Raw genomic sequence first — 7,200 nt, forward strand, 5'->3', positions numbered from 1 at the left:
CCTCCCTCACACACACACACAACTTTTTTTTTACAATTGATGTGTTAGTACCCTCTGTTATTCAAACATGAAAATTTGACCCGAAAGCTTCCTCATAACGTTCACATGTCAATTTTATAACTTTCTAATCATTAATATTTGTTAAACTTACAATTAAGCTTATATCAACTCTATTTTAAAGTAGAATGCAGATACATTTAAAATGGAATTTTAGTGGATTTAATAAATTTAATAGATATAAATGGTTAAATAGCTCTGAAATTTAGCATGCGAATATCATAGAGGAAATTTTGGGTAAAAATTTCACATTTGCCTGATAGAGGATACTAATGTGCCAATTTTAGACAACGTAAGCGTATAGAAGTGCTGTGAAAAACAAGTGAGTATATAAGTGCAAAGTATGTGAAACTATGAGATACTTAAATCATACAGAAAACAGAAGGAGAAAAAAGAGGCCACGTCAACCTATCTTACGTTTCAAAAAAAAATACCATCGTCGCATTTGACGGACAATTGAATGATCTAGCCTGAAAGCAAAATTTATGGACTTTCAATTAACAGGATGTGTTTGCTGGAATTATCACTACAATTAAAACCAACTCCTCAGATATTTACATACCGTAACCAGTAAAACAAGTGAATTAACATAGAAAACATGGAGAACATATCACATAACTAAATTAGGAGAAATCTATGGTTTTCTTTAAACATCAGATATGCACATTTCTCATAGGAAAAGAATCATGAAAACATCGTCCATGCTTCCATATGTCAGTGCATTTGATTATAAGCATCGTTCAAAAGTTATGTCTTTTCATTTATGTGATTAGTCATATAGGTCTGCTAATTCTGGTTTGTGTGCTTTTTTCTTTTCAGTAAGAACTCCAAGCCGCAAATTGAGCACTTCTTCAAGCTCTTCTGATTGCCTTCTCATCCGTCAACAATTGCAGGTAATTTTACTGTTATTTTAATTTTGTTATGTCGTGATTTCTTATTTTGGGTCATAGGAAACTTACATGTTTTGATGAGTAATCAGAATAAACACAAACTGTCTGAAGCAAAATTCGAAAGCAATAAAAATAGTGTGAGGTTTTGTGTTAATCGTCTATGTAGCCATGATTACTGAACACCAACATTCTATTCTCTGTATCATACAACCAAAGAGCATTTCAATTTCTATCTTAATACGGTTCAACCGCTTGAATTTACGTCAACAGGTTCATCAAAAAGTTTTGTGAAATATTAACTAAATAGAAAAGAGTCATCACAACACAAAATTTATTACTGTGGAAATAAAACGAGATAAAAACTAAGCGATAACCCTGAACAACCAATCATATATACCTGTTAGTCGCCGAAAGATGACCTAAATATACATATTGTATAGTTTTTAATGTCTATCAGATGTTCTAATATTTTTTCTTTTTTGCTCTTTACGACTCTTGTATACCTCATGAGTATGTTCAACAAATGATCTTGTTTTGTGTTAAGTGTGTGTGTGTGTGTGTGTGTTTTATATGACCTGCATTAGTTTTTGTAACCTCTAATGTCATGTTCATGAAATGCACTCTAATTAGAAAGATAACTGTCTGCAGCTTTCGGTTGTGGGACTGCTTCCTCATTAGTTCTGTTTCTGAAATTTCAATATCATATGGTAGTTTTCTTTCTAATGCTAAGTTCATAAAAAGAAATATCATATTTCTCAGTACTTCCATTTTTACCTAATATGACCTAAATAGTGTGAGGCATTTTCCCTCTTCAATTTTTTGAGTTAATCTACCTAACAAACTAAGTTATGTGACATGCAGAGTTGATGCTTTTGGGTTTCATATCCCTGCTGCTTACTGTTGGACAAGATCAAATTTCCAAAATAAGAAACTAAGTTGATAGACTTCAATGATACTGTCATACAGTATGAAGACCAGAATATGGTACTAAACTATTTTTATATGAGGTGACAAGGTGGTCACAGCCCCAAATACAAACCTGTAACATTCCCAGCAAGCATGTGCTCTGCCACAGTTTGCACGTTTTATTCACTCAAACAATAAAACCTGTAACTCAATTTAATTAATTACCTGTCTCGGTTTGAATCTAAATCTCTGATAATAACAAAAGGGTGCATATGACTTTTTCTGATGCTGTTTCCCACATGCATGCCCATGACATCATTTCTCCATCTAATGATTAAATCCCCCTCTCTTCACACAGACACGTTACAAGATCAAATTAAGAAACTAAGTTAATGTACCATTTTCTTTATGCATACACATGTTCAAATAAAAAAGTTGTTATGACGTTGTCATGTTTCAGCGTCTTTCTTTTATGTCTTGAGTTGTTTTTTCTTAGGACTTCATTAAATTAAAGTCCCTGTCTCGGTATCTTTCATTTTATGAGAATAGAACTGTTAAAAACTTGCTATTGCAAGTCAAACAGATTGGATTAGGTTGAAAAGTCCCTCAAATATGTTTTAGATTGATTTAAAGTCCCCTCAAATATGAATGATGTTGTGACTACAAATAAGGCCATTCACAATCAAGATTCAAAATAAATACAAGACAATGAAAGTATTCTTTTCCAAGAGCCCAGAGTGTTACTATGGATATGAACAACAAATCAAAAAACCAATTTTGGAATTTATGCAATCATTAGTGTCATTTAAATGCAATGAAGGATGCAAAAAAGTAAAGCATCAAACAGGATGAACTGCGAAATTCAAACGGTTCTCTATAATCTCATTGGTACAGCTCCGTTTAATAGGTTTTTCCTTTTAATCTTATAGGTATTTCTGAAAACTGTGTCTGAATGGAAGAATAAAATGTGAAGTACAGATGGCTGTAACATTAATTGTTAACGACAATTAATGTTATATTGTGCTGAGAGAATATTATCTGCTGTCGCTTAACGACAGATAATAATGAACTTTTTCTGCTGTCGCTTAACGACTAATAACGAACTTTTAATGTTATGGGTTTTTTTTCGCAGGTCAAGCGTGATATTGTGCTGAGAGTGCTTGTGCTTTGGTCTCACATTTTTCGGTTCTCATTGTCATTTGATATAGCTTGCTGCTTTGTCGAATGATTGTAGCTAATATGTAAGGGTTAATTGCATATACTCTCTGTGGTATCGTTTTTAAATTGCAACCCCTGTAGTGTACACTTTTGCAGATGTGCCCTTGGGTTAAAATTGTGACTGTTAAAATTGTGACTGTTTTAAAATTGTGGTGTTTGCTTCTATGGTGAATAATTGTGGCTTATAGTATACTCCAATATATCGGCATCTGATGGTTTGTGGTTTGGTACATTTGCTCTTTTATTGGATGTCTTTGTGAAAGATACTAGTGGAGAGTATATCAAAGTGATGTCCAAGTACGTTAACGGAAAAATTGAAAGATACTTATTATATGAAGTGTTTTATCTGTTTGCTGGGGCCTCACAAAGTATCAGAGATGAGTTTAGCTATCAACTTACCTAAATTTGTGTTTTTTGGTTACTATTTTACACATCTCCATTGCATTTGATGTAAACAAGATGGGTTAAGAGAATAAATTTTCATCAATTTTAAATTCAAATTCGTGTATAATAAAGTACCCAAACAGGAGATTTTGAAATCAAAGATTTCAAATCCTTTCATTTAATAAAGCTATCCAAACAAAAGATTTCTTAAATCATGGATTTCAAATCCTAAATTTAAAATCCTTTGATTTTAAATCAAAGTTCCCAAATCCAAATCAAAGTTCCCAAACGCAGCCTTAATAAATTTCATTATATGTTTTTCCAGCTTTTAATATTACATTTATTTAACTTGTGTATGTTTCATTTGTCATAGGGATGAATTTGTTTGGCAATCTGTTACTCGATTAGATGTATATCATTTTCTTATTGAAAGCGCAATTTCTGATAGTGTAAGTTCCCAATCTTTAGTAGTTTTGTGCATATTTCCATATTCTAGTTGTGATCATTCTATTATACATAATTTTTAGTTAGTCGATGGTATGATAGAGAGATTTAAGATGAAGATTGAAACAGAGGCATGTCCAAAACACATACACATCACAGGAAGATTCTTTGCTGTGAGTATTAGAAAAATTTACTATCATTAAAAATATTTTTTGTTAAATATTATGGTTATGTTTTAATAGAGAGTGTTACTACAAGATAATCCCGATCATTGGGCAAAACAACTCAATGGTCGACAGCTTCCACATGCACGCTTTGAAGAATGTGAGAAGATTATTTTTCCTATTTTTAGCAGTAGTCATTGGCATTTGTTGGAATTGATTAAGTCTGAGAATTTTTTTTATCACTATTCATCACTCACATACATTAAATATCTTAATGATGCCAAGATGTTCATGAACAATTTTATAGCTTGCATAAAGGATGAATGGACAATAGAAAATGTGGATGAGTATAGTATAGAAACCCAACAGGTTCCTCAACAGGATGAGTATGACTATAACTTAAAATGTATTATTGTGGTTGTTTTTCCTAAAATATTATTATTTTATCATGTAATCATTGATTGCGCTATTTGTTTGTGCAGGAGCTTAGATTGCGGTATTTTCATGATGGGATACATATATTCCATCATCAATGACACACCTCCATTCATTCATCAGAATGATTGTGAACTTCTAAGAGCAAAGATCGTTATTGCATTTATCTCGGAGGAATCAGAAAATCTGCTAGAATATGCTTTTACTCAGGAAGTAGACTCTGAATATATATGTCTTGGATGTCCTGAATGTTGAAGTTGTGCAGGAGGTTAGATCTGTGTACTTGGAAGATTAATTTTGTGTCGATTGTGTAGTGTCAATTTTGGTTAGTGTTGACTTTGGACACTGAATATAAATGTATATGTAACTTTATTATATGTTGTACGTTATGTTGCATAGTGTGTTGATTTTTGTAGTAGTATTGTGTATTTGTTGTTTCATGTTGTAATTATGTTCTTATTGTTAAAATTGTATCTTTAATGCAAACACTCGATGTGCATTCTGAAGTGTTAACGTAAAAATGTGAATGTTAGGCATCTTTATGGCTTGTACCCAATTGTTTGACGGGAAAATGGTACCAAAAATAGAGTTGATGGATATTAGTCCTTCCAAATTGATAGATATTACTGCTTGTTAGACCCTAGAGGGGGGGTGATTAGGGTCTTAAGGCTATAAATATGCAATAAAAATAAGACAAGGAACACACTACAACCAAGAACAACTAATGTAAAGGAGATAGAGTTAGAAATCATTATCCAAGTGACGTGCGATGTGATAACGAGGTTCGGTCCTCTGACCTACGTCCCCGCTCCCCACTCTCGAGGAGAAATCCATGACACAACCCGGTTTGGAAGCCGGAACTTCTTCTACACAACGATCTCCACAAGATCTCACAACTACACAGTCGATCTCTACAAGATCTCACTCCTACACATTTGATCTTCACAAGATCAAACTCTCTATAGTAGTAATGATGTAAAAAAACTCTCTCTTTACAATGTCCCTATGGCAAGGAGAGAGATTGCACTTGAAGCTTGGGATGTGAAAACGAAACAGTGATTACCAAGATGAAAGTTGAAGCTTTTTGAAAAAAATAAACTTGAAAACAAGAGTTTACGATAAAAGCTTAATTCTGAAGTGGTTGGGGTGTTGGGTATTTATGAGGAAAGAAAACAGCAGCCAAAGCCCCAAAGAATCAGATAAAATCTCCTAAAAATAGGAATTCTGAAACTGTACAAAAATAGCCGTTACAGTGTTATGAGTCGACTCAGTACTATTCATGAGTCAATTCTGAAACTGTACAAAAATAGCCGTTACAGTGTTATGAGTCGACTCAGTACTATTCATGAGTCGACCTATAATTAGCCATTACAGGCTAAAAATCAACTTATGGGTCGACTCATAAAATTCATAAGTCGACTTATTATGCATGGGTCGACTCATGAGGTCATGGGTCGACTCAGCAGAAACAAAACACATTTTCCGCATAGTTTATGAGTCGACGTATGACAATCATGAGTCGACTCAACCTGATGGGTCGACTCATGATGTTGTGAGTCGACTCGTCAGAAACAAATAACAACTACGGGGCGGTTTATGAGTCGACTCAATACTATTCATGAGTCGACTCATAAACATGCACACAGAAAATATCACTTTGAACTTTGTTAAAAATTATCAAATAAATTCAGAAAAATGTAAAACTTTGAGAATAGTTTATAAACATTTTGACAAACTTGTTTGAAAAGAGATTTTTCAAAAAGGTCCTCGTATTTATGAAAAATATCATTTTGACAAAAGAACCAAAATACAAGTTTTTTTAAAGTGTGCAAGTGTGTGTGATATCCCGAATAGCTTCAAATGAAATCTACAACTACTTGCCTACAATCTAACACTAGAGAGAAAAGAAAAACTAGCAAATATCCTCATATAGAATGACATTTCTCTAAGTCTTGATATTGCTTTGATTTGATGAAGCTTTTACTTGTATATGTTGTTCTTGATTAACATTTGCTTCATCACATTGCAACCAACCATTATATAAGAGCAAAATAAATATAGCTTATAGATAGGTGCTCCCCCTATCTATGAGCTCTCCCTTACTATGTACACAAATGAGGAGATTTCTTAATCTCCCTCTTTTTGATGATGACAACCAACCATTATATAAGAGTAAAATAAATATAGCTTATAGATAGGTGCTCCCGTTATCTATGAACTCCCCCTTACTATGTGCATAAATGAGGAGATTTCTCTCCCCCTTTGTCACCATCAAAAAAGAGGAAATGAAATGATAATAAAAAAATGCATATAAAATGCAACTAACCAAGCAAGCAAATAGAACTTTCACATAGTGCATAAACCCAAACAATTTCTTATGCGACAAAAATTTTCTTCACTAAGAGGGTTGGTAAAGATGTCCGCTAATTAAGATTTAGTGTCAATATACACAAGGGAAACATCTTGCCTCTCTACATGATCGCGTAAGAAATAATGGCACACATTAATATGCTTGGTTCTAGAATGCAAAACCGAATTTTTTGAAATATTAATAGCACTAGTGTTATCACAAAAGATTTTTATATTTTAAAAATTTAAATCATAGTCAACCAAACTTTGTTTCATTAACAAAACTTGGGCACAACATAAGCCGGCGGCAATGTATTCCGCTTCTGTAGTGGACAATACAACACAATTTTATT

Source organism: Asparagus officinalis, chromosome 10 (assembly GCF_001876935.1).
Source record: "Asparagus officinalis chromosome 10, Aspof.V1, whole genome shotgun sequence".
Taxonomy (NCBI): domain Eukaryota; kingdom Viridiplantae; phylum Streptophyta; class Magnoliopsida; order Asparagales; family Asparagaceae; genus Asparagus; species Asparagus officinalis.